The following is a 15,155-nucleotide window of genomic DNA, read 5'->3' as shown; positions in this document are numbered from 1 at the left end:
GGTTTAATTAGTTCTGAGTTCTAGGCGACTGATGACCTCAGAAGTTAAGTCCCATAGTGCTCAGAGCCATTTGAACCATTTTTTATCTTACTCCCTAGCATCACCCGACTTAATTCGACTACATGCCATTATCCTCGTTTTACTTTTGTTGATGTTCATCTTATACGCTCCTTTCAAGACACTGTCCATTCCGTTCAACTGCTCTTCCAAATCCTTTGCTGTCTCTGACAGAATAACACTGTCATAGGCGAACCTCAAAGTTTTTATTTCTTCTCCATCGATTTTAACACCTACTCCGAACTTTTCTTTTGTTTCCTTTACTGCTTGCTCAATATACAGATTGAATAACATTGGGGAGAGGTTACAACCCTGTCGCACTCCCTTCCCAACCACTGCTTCCCTTTCATGTTCCTCGACTCGTATAACTGCCATCTGGTTTCTGTACAAATTGTAAACAGCCTTTCGCTCCCTGTATTTTACCCCTGCCACCTTTAGAATTTGAAAGAGGGTATTCCAGTCAAGAAGTATGAGAAGTACAAACTATAAATTTAACAAGAAAAGTGATCGTGTAGCACTGTGGGCTGGGAGGCCCCATCGGGCAAGTTCGGCCGCTGGATTGCAAGTCTTATCTCAGGCGGCGCCACATTGGGCGACTTGCGCGGCGGCGGCAGCGGCGACGGCGGCGGCGGTGGAAGTGGTGGTGGTGGTGGTACAACAACACAACGTAACATCCAGTCCACGAGCGGAGAAAATCTCCAACCCGTTCGGGAATCTAACCCGGGCCTGTTGCATGGTAGACAAACACGTTACTACTCAGCTAAGCAGACGGACCGATACTTAACCAGAGGAACTCGATCGTTGACATCAGTTTATTATTAATTGGTTTACCAGAAATTGGCCACGTTGAGTGCTTACAGTGTCGCCCCATCGGGTCTCTCATGCTGCGTGTGGCTGGAGATGAATACTGTAGTAGGTGGCTGGTAGTCTGTATGTAGACATCTACCATAGTTGCAATAAAAAATAAAATAAAGAAAATAAAAAAAATTCCAGAGGAAGGTCCCAGTTCTGCAGGTTGGTCATGCTTCTCATGGTACTAGAGTGCAGTCCATCGTCCACTTCTCTGAATGAACAGGAGGGAGTGCTTTCTACGGAACCATCCATTTGTCCGAATGTTGACTCCGCTACTTTGAGACCCTTATTCGCTATGGCGTTTCTGTAAGAGCTTCGGTAGTTGCCAAGAAGCTGCTTCTTGATTTCAGCCGAGGATGTGCTGACTGACGACTGTAAAAAGGGTAGGCTTCCGTAGCTGTAGCCTTGCTTTTCTCGGATCTAAAAGCTACGTTGCGTCTTATTTCAGTAGGGGCTATGCCACCAAGACGACGGAATTTATACTATACAGAGTCATTCCTATATATTCCGGAGATAATGTTCAAGAGGAGTTCCTTCGCAGATGTTTTGAACGGTTTTATCAGCGTGTTTGTTCCCGAGGTGGAATACACAGGTGTGAATTTTGGCAGGATTCGCATTCAAGTGATTTTCATTATACTAGGTAGTAAATTGGTCCAGATCTTTGGACAGGGTTTGTTACACGTTTTCAGAACAGTCGGCCTGAGCAGTGATGGCACAGTCACCAGAGTAGACAAAACTCTGGGTTCCTCCAGGCAGTGGCTGATCGTTAGTGTACCGTAAATGTTGAATAACAATGGTGCGAGAACACTGCCTTGCGGTAACCACTTTTCTGTTCCTGAAATCCCACAAAGAATCTCCCGTTCTGTAGTACGTTTCTGATGTCGCACACGCGGTTGGAGGGTGATGCAACTAGGCTCCTTGTTTCGGTATCTCTTCCGACCAGAATTAAAGCTCAGTCACTAGATGACCTCTGTGTCGAGTGTGCGTTAAATGTTAACTTTCCTTCCATCATTCCTTTTTGGGCTGTCATCAAACGCGGTATACAACGGTTTCGATGAGGTGCTGATAGTTGTCAGTTGCCAAAATGGCGCGGCTTCTAAGAAGGTACTCAGAGGTTGACTCGATTTCCACTTAGGAGTGTAAATAGCCAGTTTTGTGTGTAGCAGCATTATACGAGGCAGTTCATAAATGATTTATTGACCGTAAGTGTATTTACAAACCAAACTGGTTGCCTTACGGACGAGCTTCGCCTCACGTTGTACACACACTCTGAGATATAGGAGAGTTGTTAATGGCAGTGCAGCGCCAGTGCGCTGCCGAAGGATATGGGCTTGCCTTGTTTTCCGTCCGCTGAAATGTTGGATGAGCGCTGGCGATTTTGCGCGCCCGGATTGCGCTGATCAAAGCGTCCGTAGTGTTGGCAGGCCGGCGGCAGTCGGCTGTGAAACTGCTCGACCGCCGTGGAGCGTGAAATCGTCTGTACCGGCGTGAGCTCGGCAGGCAGGCGGGCGTCGGCGTCGCTGTAGCCGCGGCCGCTACCTGCGGCTGTGCGCCGCCAGGAGCTGGACACGGCGGGCTGGCCGGTGCACCACACAGGGCGGCTCGAACAGGGTGGTTATATTTAGAACGAACTGCCGCTCAAAATGACGTCAGCTTCGACTGAAATTACCGAAGAAGGGGGGAAAAGTTACGGAAAGAAAAAATAAAGATTTTTCCCACTAGATAGCACCTAAGACATCAGAACATAAATAACTTCGGCTACAAATGACAGATGATTCGCAATCCGATGGCTGTTGTAGCGACCCTTTTTTCTATCCCGACTTCCGTATCTAGCATGAAAGTGTTAATTTATCTATACATTGACTGGTATTGAGACGTTTTGTTTTATCTCGGCTAGTTCTTAAATTAACCCCAGTGAGTCACTACACGTATTGTCTTCCCAGTTCTGAAGGAAAAAACCATAAGTAAATTAATACTAGTGTTTTCAATAGATTCTCGTTCACTTGTTTCAGTTACTCGTCTGCAGTTTATTCTTGGTGAAAATCACGTAACCTAATTATTTATGAACCTAAATCGAAGTAAAGTTCAAGACGAATAGTCAGTTTTAAATTAACACGTTATTTTATTTAACAATAATTATTAATAAATCAGTTCATTCACACGATCGCCTCCAAAGGGGTTCTTTGAATAAGTATCTAATCTGGAATCCTGTCAATATCAGAGATATTAAACAACGTTCTGTCACTTTCGATAAAAAGATTGTGGATATTAAACGGGAACAAACTGTCACGAACTATGATTACTAGTCGCGTGAAGTAAATCTTTTTGACTATCACAATACAAAGTCAGAATCTGTCCAAAAATCGTTAATTCCGTAAAATATTTAAATCTTCACACGAAGTGACGTTAAAGTCAGAGAGATTATTGATCACCTCCCCGTTCCTCTAATATGACAAAAGTTCCAATTCTGATCTGAAATTAATGCTTCCCAAAAAACAATCTCATCGCGATTTATTCTTGCGCCCTGGTTTAATAAAGCTCCTATTGTTGCTTCCTAAAGCTGTACGTCCTAATTGACTTCGAACAGACTAGAGGATAGAGACTGGAGTATCATAATTGCATTGTATCTCTATTTACACTTCAGTAAACGCTATCTTTGGTGTTCAAGACCTACGTTCTGTGACTATAATATTTTCTCATATATAAGAATAACTAATAATTTAACCATTTCTATCGTTTTTCCCCCCTCCCATGCTTCCGAAATTTATGATTAAAATTCTTTTCTTTTTCTATTTTTCTACTATAGATTTCCCTCTATTTGTCTCTTATTTCTATTTTGTAAATTACTACTGGTGGAGGTGCATGGGACATTTTCTGAATTTATATTTCGAGGGCATGGGAGCTAATTTGGGAGCTATTTTGGTTTATTAACACCGAGAGGCGTTGTAGGTGTTACACTGTGGTGTGATTTACACATTACACCATACACAGTATGCATGGCCACACAAGTTAAGCATTCAACATGCCGAACTGTTAACTGGCACCGTGCTGTCAGAGGCAATGAAACTATCGACATTCTCGCTAACAGTGCCATCCCCCACGGGACAAAGGTGTGCGAACATGCTTCCTTTATCAGACGTACTGGAAGACGTGCGGCAGCATATGAGAATCTTGTGAAACAATAAGTGGTGTCTGTCCTACCAACAAAGAGGAAGACATTATGCACCTATTTTACCACCTACTCCTGCATGACCGTGTACTCGAGTGGTGTGTGTGCCACAGAAAGTTTCTAGTTATTGTGTCCCGGCTCGGCTTCACTTGCTTTCCAATGGGCGAAGGAGCGCCACATTGCATACAAATGGACTGATGCTGGTGCACAAAAGACTTTCACAAGTTTATCAGTGACAGGTAACAGGACCTTCAAATCTCATCTCGAAAAAATATGGCCTTAAAGATAAACGATGGCCGGCCGGTATGGCCGTGCGGCTCTAGGCGCTTCAGTCTGGAACTTCGTGACCGCTACGGTCGCAGGTTCGAATCCTGCCTCGGGCATGGATGTGTGTGATGTCCTTAGGTCAGATAGGTTTAAGCAGTTCTAAGTTCTAGGGGACCGATGACGTCAGAAGTCAAGTCCCATAGTGCTCAGAGCCATAAACGACGCCATCAACCCGCACTACACAGTCACCTTTTCAGAATAAAATGGTTCCGGTTGGTATGCATGTGGCGTTTGCGTTACCCATATTCTGCAGTTCTGCGTAGTGACATGTCCTTGGAGATGGAAATGGGAGTTCGTTTGTGCACAAAATGTTAGACGGCCATTCGTTGTCTACGTTCATGGGAGCAAAAAATTCCATAGCGAATGTTTGTCTTGAAACTCCCTGGCAGATTAAAACTGTGTGCCGGACCGAGACTCGAACTCGGGACCTTTGCCTTTCTGGTACTGGCGGAATTAAAGCTGTGAGGACGGGACGTGAGTCGTGCTTGGGTAGCTCAGTTGGTAGAGCACTTGCCCGCGAAAGGCAAAGGTCCCGAGTTGGAGTCTCGGTCCGGCACACAGTTTTAATCTGCCGGGAAGTTTCATGCCAGCGCACACTCCGCCGCAGAGTGAAAATCTCATTCTATTAACGATTGTCTTGCTGGCAGGCCAGCGGGAAGCAACTCCTGAACGTGGGTGGTTTTGCGTTGATAGCAGTGCAGGATGTTTCCTAGGATTTTATGCACCGTGCTCGCAGGCATGTCCAACGTTGGGGCAGTTCTCCGTGCACTGCTTGTGTGGGTGCACACCACCTCCCGATCCCTCCTACAGCGCTATGGCCATATCTTCGATCAGCTGCTTTCCTCCCTCTGCCTCACTGAACTTCAAAAGAACCTGTCTTTTCTAAAGTTGTAATCATTTTCTCCAGACCCATACCAGACATCTAACCAATGCCTTTTTCCATGTCATTGAGCGTCCGGAACTTACCAGAGCTACTGGCACTGTCACCATTCTGGTAGAAGAGCTTTGCCACCAGCGCACGATACTGCATTGAGGTAGTCATACAGAGTGCGAGAGACGCAAACTGAGGAACAGATGTGTATTCTGCCGCTTACAGCGCCATCTAGTGGGGAAAAAGTTCCTTAAATTTTACTGTTATTGTTTTCATAACGTTTTCCATATCTTCGGTAATATTCTGAGCAGTGTTTTTCTTTTTTTTTCCAGTGTTTTGAAACTGGAACGTATATTTACCCTGTATATCTACGTCTTCAAGATTTCTCCAAGTCGACGTGACTCTATACTCCGAAAATAACGTCTTCCACAACACTGGAAGAACACTGAAATTTAGAACTAACGATTCCCCCTGGCTAATCGATGAATCGATAAATTGTAATGCAGTAATAATGATGTAGGCTATGACAATTAATTGAAATTTGTACCAGCGCCAGTTCTCGAACTTCGATCTTCTGCTTACTAGGTAGATTCGCTATCTGTTACACCACATTCATCACGGCTGCACGGTCTAGCCTTGTACTTCTCCCTCTTAGACACATAGTGCAACTCTCACTTCAGCCCATTACTATTCCCCTTCTATACTCGCATGAGTATTGCCAGTACCACGTTGGTACTTCTTAGCACTGCAGTATTGTACATATGGTACCAGGCGGTTATGTTATCCCATTGCTGTTGTAAGTCTTGGCAGTGAAGTGGCGCGCATTTGTCAGTCGGACGTATGGAATCAGTGCACTAAGATGGAGACGTCGCCAGAATGCAGAAAGGAGCTATTGTGTTCGAATGTGTCCTTAACACCACCGTAACTGAAGTTACGTGATTTGTTGGTATATGAAAGCGGACACTCCATCGTTTCTACGGGGAATGGTGTACCATTCGCAGCCATATTACGCTCATAAGGACAGTGCTCGCACGAAGCTGCTAACCGACGTGAAAAGAATGTCTCGCCTTTAGGATTCTTAAAATAAATCCATTTTTCACCGCCAGTAACAACTCGATGCAAAATTGATTTTATTTCATGTGTTTGTAGCAAAATTTGACAAATGGTTTTTCGGTTTTCCATCTGTCTTTCATTCAATTTATGTGGCACCCATTTTCCACACTTTTGGTCTTTCTCATAGCTATCAAACGGCCAGAAATTGTTTGTTGTGCAACATTTAGCATTGCTGCCTTTTACTTGTGACTCAAAGTATCATCTTCATCCAATATTGCTTGCAATTCGGCGTGTTCGAACTTTTTTGGTGGTCTTCCACGTTCTTCATTTCTTACATCAAAATCATTATTTCTGAACCGTTGAAACCATCTTTTGGATGTTGCTTCTGATAGAGCGTGATCACCACGTGCCTAGACAAGCATTCGATGCGACTCTGCAGCACTTCTTTCCAAATGAAAACAAAAAATTAATGCTTTCCGCAAATCGTCACTTTCTGGTACAAAATTCGATATTGTTAACACGATGAAAACATATGATGATGTTTGTTCCATGACTTGATGTATACTAAATATCTTCGACAGATGTCATATCAACAAAACAAAACAAAATTAAGGCTCGTTGACAACAAATGTTCCGTATCGATACATCTGTATCTCAACGCTCATTTCATACCGGTACACCTGGTATTGAATTCCCTAACGATTTCCTATGTGGACTGTCCATACGTCTATCTGCAACTACTATTCCGCGTTCAAAGTCTGTTACTCCTGTCGTGCGGCATTAATCGTGTTGGGAATCTTTTCACATGAATCATCTGAGGGCAAATCACAGCTCCACTCTTGCACTTGTGTACGCGATACTACTGCCATCTGTATCTGTGCGTATCGCTATCCGTGACATTTGCCACATCATTGTATAAGCGGGGCAGACACTTTCTAGTGATGACACGAGCTGCAAACGGGAAATCTACGACTTTGAAGCAAGATTGTTATGGTCTGTGGCCAGGGAACGATTATGTCAGAAACGGCGCAGCTGGTCGGCTGTTCTCGTGCTACTGTCGTGAACATGTATGGGGAGTGGTTGGAGCTCTGTGGAACAACGAGCAAGCAACAAGGTGTCGGATGTCTACACCTCATAGAATGTGGAGGTGGGAGTCTCTTCCGCTCTGTAAAGCAGGGTTGCCAAATACGACGCCGGAGTACGATGCTGGTGCAGGCAAAAGTGTGTCGGAGCACACTGTGCAGCGCACTTTGTTGAACATGGAGCTCCGTAGCAAAAGGCCCCCGTCGGTTCCCATGTTGACCCATCGTTATCGCCAAACGGTTGCAGCGGCCACAGCATCATCAATATTGGGCGTGGAGCAATGTGGACCTACACTATGCCATTGAAATTGCTACACCAAGAAGAAATGCAGATGATAAACGGGTATTCATAGGACAAATGTATTATACTAGAACTGACATGTGGTTACATTTTCACGCAGTTTGGGTTCAAGGATCCTGAGAAATCAGTACCCAGAACAACCATCTCTGGCTGTTATAACGGCCTTGATACACCTGGGGATTGAGTCAGAGCTTTGATGGCGTGTACAGGTACAGCTGCCCGTGCAGCTTCAACACGATACCACAGTTCATCAAAAGTAGTGACTGGCTTATTGTGACGAGCCAGTTGCTCGGCCACCATTGACCAGACGTTTTCAATTGGTGAGAGATCTGGAGAATGTGCTGGCCAGGCCAGCAGTCGAACATTTTCTGTGTCGAGAAAGGCCCGTACAGGACCTCTAACATGCTGTCGTGCATTATCCTGCTGAAATGTAGGGTTTCGCAGGGGTCGAACAAAGGGTAGAGCCACGGGTCGTAACACATCTGAAATGTAACGTCCACTGTTCAAAGTGCAGTCAATGCGAACAAGAGGTGACAGAGACTTGTAACCAATGGCACCCCATACCATCACGCCGGGTGATACGCCAGTATGGCGATGACGAATACACGCTTCCAATGTGCGCTCACCACGATGTCGCCAAACATGGATGCGACCATTATGATACTGTCAACAGAACCTGTATTCATCCGAAAAAATGACGTTTTGCCATTCGTGCACCCAGGTTCGTCGTTGAGTACACCATCGCAGGCGCTCTTGTCTGAATGCAGCGTCAAGGGTAACCGCAGCCGTGGTCGAGCCGATAGTCCATGCTGCTGCAAACGTCGTCGAACTGTTCGTGCAGATGGTTGTTGTCTTTTAAACGTCCCCATCCGTTGACTCAGGGATCGAGACGTGGCTGCACGATCCGTTACAGCCATGAGGTAAGATACCTGTCATCTCGACTGCTAGTGATACGAGGCCATTGGGATCCAGCACCGAGTTCCGTATTACTCTCCTGAACCCACCGATTCCATAATCTGCTAACAGTCATTGGATCTCTACCAACGCGAGCAGCAATGTCGCGATGCGATAAACCGCAATCGCGATAGGCTACAATCCGACCTTTATAAAAGGCGGAAACGTGATGGTACGCATTTCTCCTCCTTACACGAGGCATCACAACAACGCTTCACCAGGCAACGCCGATCAACTGCTGTTTGTGTATGAGAAATCGGTTGGAAACTTTCCCCAGTCAGCACGTTGTAGATGTCGCCACCGGCGCCAACCTTGTGTGAATGCTCTGAAAAGCTAATCATTTACATATCATTGCATCTTCTTCCTGTCGGTTAAATTTCGCGTCTGTAGCACGTCTTCTTCGTGGTGTAGCAATTTTAATGGCCAGTAGTGTATCACCTGGTGGAATGGTGTTTGTTGTTGCAACATGCCTATGATCTTTTCCGGATACGCCGTCATTCAGACGGACGGCTGTTCGAAACACGTCGCGCACCACGGACGCGTTGCGGCGTGGGGGCATTCGCCTGGCCTCCCTTGTGACGTGTGGTGGTAATCGATGACTGTGAACTACGTGAACATTATTGCGGACCACCTGCACCCTTTCATGCTTGACGGCTTCCTCCAGCACGGTAACTGTCAATGTCACCAGGCCTGAATCTTGCTACTGTGGTCTGAGGAGTTGTATAGTGAATTGACGTCTTGGCCTCCGAATTCGCCTGATCTGAACCTGATGGAACATACATGTGACGCTATTGGGTGCCGTTTTCGCACCCACAAACCATCGGCCCATAGTTTACAGAATTGTCCTGAGCTGTGTGTAAACATCTTCCGTCTCATACCTGCAGATACCTGAATCCACGTCGCGCAGAAATGTTGCTGCATTGTTTTTTAATGATGGACCAACGACTAATAAGCAGGCGGTGGTAACGTTTTTTCATCAGTGTGTTCGGTTTCAGTGGCTGCAGGCGTGGTAAATGATAGGACTGCGCTTACCGCCGCCTACAAGAAAGCCACAGACTGCTGCTGCGGCCCGAGTAATGTGATAGCTGGTGGTTGTTCGTGCCTTTTTCTGTGTAGTGCAGGGGTCGTTTCCCTTCCTCTGCCCTCACCGACTCCCTGACAATTTCAGTTCGAGTGGTATCATCATCTGTCGGTGTTCATTTTCTTGAGTTGCAGTCCTTTTGTATACACACTGAAGTTAAAGCAATGCTTTGGGCATTTCGTTTTAGGTGGAGATTTCCTACATTTCGTTTAGTACCTCTAAGCATTTTATTTAGTTTTATATTGTACCCTGTCCCGTTACGATTCGTGGTCAAGGGGCCATGTCACTCGCTGTCGAAGACGTACGTGGCGCTTTGCGACATTAAATCAGGCGCTGATCTCTCTGGGTCAAGTCACTGTACTCTTGTCTTGCACCTTCTATGAAATATTTGCACATTACCCTCTAGACTATGTTCTTCTATCCTGTAATCAGGGGAAAAAGAAAACTCCACCAAGTGACAGTTCCTTCTGAGATGTAATGAAGATGAAGAGACGTCCTGCCCATAGAAGTGACACCTAAAAGTGTGGTGGCGCTCGGGAAGTTTTTTGTTGAACAGCACGTTCTACGTCGTGTTTGTTCCAATACGGGAAAATATATTCTTTAGTCGTCCAGATTCCAGTACTGCAGTTGTCTGATTCCGGAAACACACAACCCATAGTGGCCGCTTCCCATTTGGATCGCTTATGTTGAATCTCGTGATATTTCTCAGCGTAGGTGTAAGCATCTTTCAGCCAGATTAAACTAACGTATGCAGATATGAGAGTAGCGTTTGGGCATTGATTTGTGTCGGATGTGTGCACTGTATTCATTGGTTAAACAACGAGCATCTGTCCATTTTAGCGACTGTTACGTCGAAAGTTTTACCGTATCTTTAATGTTAAAGCTTTTCTACGGTTTTGTATCTGACTGTTGGAGACCCGCTGTTATTGGTTATGAATGGAGACTGGAATCTACGATTCTTATACTGAATTAACCCAGAGTAACTCATTGTTCTCTTTTGTTTCAGATCGACAATAAAGCGGTCCGCTACTGCGTTAATGATTTTTGGTAAGTGAGGCTGTATTACTTTCTTCTCCTACCAACTTTTGAATGGGCTGCATGTAGTCTTATTTTAATTAATCTTTAGTTTGTGTCCTTTGTTGCCAGTAAAAATGTTTTCTTTAACCGTAAATTTCGTTTGGCCATAAGAATTTCGAATTACGTGTCTTTCATGATTTCATTTAAGAATGTACGTGCACACGATGGAAATTTTTGTTTGGCATTTAACTACGAAATAATTTGAACCTGGCTAAGGGAGAGAAAGAAATGTGACGCCACTTTTTTAAGGAACCGTTCCGGCATTCGCCTGACGTGGTGCATGGAAACCACAGAAGACTTAAATCTGTTTGAAACATCCTAGTAGATTAAAACTGTGTGCCGGACCGAGGCTCGGAACTCGGGAACTCAACCTTTCGCAGACAGGTGCTCTACCGACCGTGCCACCAAAGCACATGGATCACGACTCTTCCTCACGTCTTCCTCTCCAGTACCGCATCTCCTACCTTTTAAACTTCACAGAAGCTTCCCTGCGTACTTGCAAGACTAGCTCTGCCTAACTCGCAACACAAGTCTTGGAAGTTACGCAGCAGAGCTCCTGTGAAGTTTGTAAAGTGCAAGATAAGATACTGGAGGAAATAAAGCTGAGACGAAGGGTCGTGATTCGTGGATGGGTAACTCAGTCGGTAGAGCGATTGCCCGCAAGAGGCGAAAGTGTAGAGTTCGAGTCACGGTCCAGCGCACACTCCGCTGCAGAGTGAAACTTCAGTATCCAAAGGATGTTTTCCGGCAGCCGTGTCATCCTCTGGCTTGCGGCGTCATGCGGGCTCAGTATGGAGAGGCACGTGGTCAGTACACTGCAGTGCCGTTTTCAGACTTTCCAGACAGTGGACTCACCATCAACGAACCTGTTCATGAAACTAAGAACTACTTTAAGAGAAAAGGTTTTGGTGAGCAGTCATCCAGACATGCCCTTTGCAAGCATGATGCGTAACGTGTTTTCGGGACCTAATTGTCCGGTAACGGACCTGGATACGCGAAGCTACGGTACATGGAAGATTACTGGTTCAGGCAGTTTAGGAATATCGAAAGGAGTGTTACCGATCTTCAAAAGCGCTTCCTCCTTTAGTCCTCTTCAGCCCTTTCGTTATACTGCTTTGATAAATAATGCTAGTGGTCGTGTACTGTATCACTTTGCTCAAGTATGAATATGGCATACCTCCTTAAATACTTGAAGTTTTGAAGATATCACGGATAAAATAGAAGGATCGAAAGGTTATCTACATATTGTACTGCTAGTTGCCTACAGTTCTATGAATCGGAACAACGTAGAAGGGTATAAGTAGTTTGAGAGGAAACTGAGAAAGATACGACAAAGGACTTGGAAGATCAGAGAATGGAATGAATAGTTTCTTGAAAAGTGGTTAAAGATGAACATTAAGAGAAGTAAAGAAAGGACTGGGGGGGGGGGGGGGGGGACGAAATAATGTATAGTAAAATTAAATAAGGTGAACTGAGGGAGGGGTTACGAAATGAGACGCAGAATATAGAAGTGTTCTATTGTTTTGGCAGTAAAATAAGCCACAATGAGAGAAGTAAAGAGGATACTCAATGCAGACTGGAAGTAGAAACAAAAGCTCCTGTGTAAAAGAGAAATTTGTTAACATCGAACATAAATTTCTGAATATAAATTTGTGAAAGTATTTGGAGTGTGGCTTTGTATGGAAAAGTGGACGATAAACAGCTGAGATACACAGAGAATAGAAGCTTTTGGAATTTCGTGCTACAGAATAATAATGACGATTAGGTGGGTAGATGACGTAACTAATGAGGAGGTACTGAATAGAATTGTGGAGAAAAGAAATTTGTGGCGCAACTAGATGTGGTACTACACCGAGGAATAGTCGATTTGGTGATGGACAGCTGAAAAAAGGGGAATGAGCATTTTAGATGGAGACCAAGGCTTATGACTACGGTCAACAGGTTCAGGTGTGTGTGTGTGTGTGTGTGTGTGTGTGTGTGTGTTGCAGAAGTGAAGACAGACCAGCGTGGACCCCCCAGGGGATCCACAACTCTTTTGTGGATACGTACGTAGCGAGCACGGGATCCCGAGCTAATGTGGCCCTCCTTCCTTTCCGGGCTGCATACCTTCCCTTTCCGCATCCTTCCCCATCCCCCATCTTCGCCCCCCCCCCCCTCTCACCTCTGGCTCTTTCCTTCCCTTTCTCCCCCTCTGGGAGTATGGTTTGTGCCTACGTCCGGAGACGGACGCTTGTAAATGTACCGCATTCTTCGCCTTCCTTGCTTGTATGTCTTCATCCTTCCTTTGTCCTTCTCTTTTCCTTACCTCTTCTCTTTACCCTTTTCTCCGCTGCGGCGTTTGAGACCTCTCTTCTTTCCTTTCCCTTTCTCTTTCTTCCTCCCTGTGCGTGTCTGAAGGCCGACCCACGCACTTCCATGCGTAGCCGGTGACGGGGTAACGCGTAATTCCCCCTGCCCCGGGTAGACGGGTAGGACACGTACGTACCCCCTGGTAACGGCCAGGCCCAGGGAGGGGTGATTACCCGAGCTGATACCTTCCGAAAGTGCCGATTGGTCCCTCCGTCCGTTTGTTGGGAGGTGTGAACAATCACCTAAGGCGGGAGTGCCCTCAGAGAGGGCCCCCACAAGGGACGAGCGCGCCATCGGAGACGCCGGTAATCATGGGGGATTCTTCCGCAATGGTTTCCTCACCTTCCACTATGTCTGCTCACAAACGTAAGTTCACTGAGTCTCAGCCACAGTCAGTTCTTCCATCGTTGCCACAGTTTCTTGTTGTTTCTCGGTCTGACGAAGGTCACGACTTCTCCATAGTCAACCCTTTCATTATTCAGAAAGGTGTCGACGCAATTGCAGGTCCTGTAAAGTCTTGTTCCAGATTACGGAATGGCACCCTGTTGTTAGAAACAGTCAGTGCCCTCCAGGCACAAAAATTGCTGCGTACCTCACTGCTACACACCTTCCCTGTCCGGGTGGAACCGCACTGTACTTTAAATTCCTCGCGTGGAGTCGTTTATACACGCTCCCTCGATGGATTGTCTGACGAAGAAATTCAGCACAACCTGTCTGACCAGGGCGTAACGGCTGTTCATAGGGTTACGAAAAGGGTTGACACGAACATCATTCCAGCCCGCACTGTCTTCTTGACATTTGACAAAGTTCAACTCCCATCGAAAATCAAAGCAGGCTATGAGATAATTTCCGTTCGCCCTTACGTCCCAAACCCTACGCGTTGCTATCGGTGTCAGCGGTTCAATCACACCAGCCAGTCCTGTTCCAATCCGGCCAAATGTGTTACGTGTGGCAAGGATGCCCATGAGGGTGCTTGTCCACCTCCATCCCCTCGCTGCATCAACTGTATGGGTGACCACGCTGCTTCCTCTCTAGATTGCCCCGTTTTTAAGGATGAAAAGCTCATCCAGGAAATTAGAGTAAAGGAAAAGGTGTCGACCTTCGCTGCTCGAAAATTATTCGCCAGTCGACAGCCCACTGTGCTCAGAAAGGAAAATACAGCACTGTCCTTGCTTCTCCTCGGCCAACAAAGGAGGCGGCCACGCAGACTTGCGACCTCACCTTTAGTGCCACAGTCGTCAGATCGGCCAGCGCAAAGATCGCCCGTTCAACCTCACCACTTTCGCCTGCCCACTCTCTGGCTCACCCTTCGTCGAGTTCTGCTAAATCTCGAGCCCAAAAGTCAGACACCAAGACTTCGAAAAAAGAGCATACTCGTGAAGAGTTTTTACGTACGGCAACTTCCGAACCATCGGTTCCTTCTTCCTCTAAACGTCATACTTCCAAGAAGGCTACAAAGAAACCCAGTTCCTATCCTTCTCCGCCAAGGCGTGTCCCATCTACAGCACCACCTGGCGGAAATCGCCCTCGGCCGTCTTCTGTGTCGCCGAGGCGCACTGCTGGCGGCCGATCAACCGGCCGATCGCTGGTGGCAGGAGCTGCTCCTGACCAACCTATGGATCAGGATCTTCTGCCTTCGGCTGAATGCCATTCCATGCTGTCGGTCGCAAGCTCAGAGCAGTCGTTGAGTTGACAGCGACCTTGGTCACACTCCTCCATTTTCTGTTCACCCTATGTCCATTATCCACTGGAATATCCGCGGTATTCGAGCCAGTCGGGATGAATTGTCGATCCTCTTACGATCCTACTCGCCGGTCATCTTCTGTCTTCAGGAAACAAAGCTGCGTCCCCATGACCGCTTTGTTCTCCCTCATTTTCAGTCCGTCAGATATGATCTCCCCTCTGTTGAAGGCACTCCAGCACATGGAGGACTTATGATTCTTCTCCATGAAACTCTCCATTATCACCCAACCCATTTAAAC

The 15,155-nt window shown here is 46.2% G+C and overlaps 1 protein-coding gene across 7 annotated transcripts in view; it reads left to right on the top strand.

Moving 5' to 3' along the window:
* LOC126428097 (poly(rC)-binding protein 3) overlaps positions 1 to 15,155 on the top strand; it is a 503,159-nt gene that overhangs the window by 206,848 nt on the left and 281,156 nt on the right. For all 7 annotated transcript variants that reach the window (XM_050090000.1, XM_050089999.1, XM_050089996.1 and 4 more), the window contains exon 2: positions 10,754 to 10,794. The gene's annotated coding sequence lies outside the window, so the exon portion shown is untranslated. The remainder of the gene's footprint in view (positions 1 to 10,753; positions 10,795 to 15,155) is intronic.

Source organism: Schistocerca serialis, chromosome 12 (genome assembly GCF_023864345.2).
Source record: "Schistocerca serialis cubense isolate TAMUIC-IGC-003099 chromosome 12, iqSchSeri2.2, whole genome shotgun sequence".
In the NCBI taxonomy this organism is placed as follows: Eukaryota; Metazoa; Arthropoda; class Insecta; order Orthoptera; family Acrididae; genus Schistocerca; species Schistocerca serialis.
This window is presented reverse-complemented; position numbering and strand designations above follow the sequence as displayed.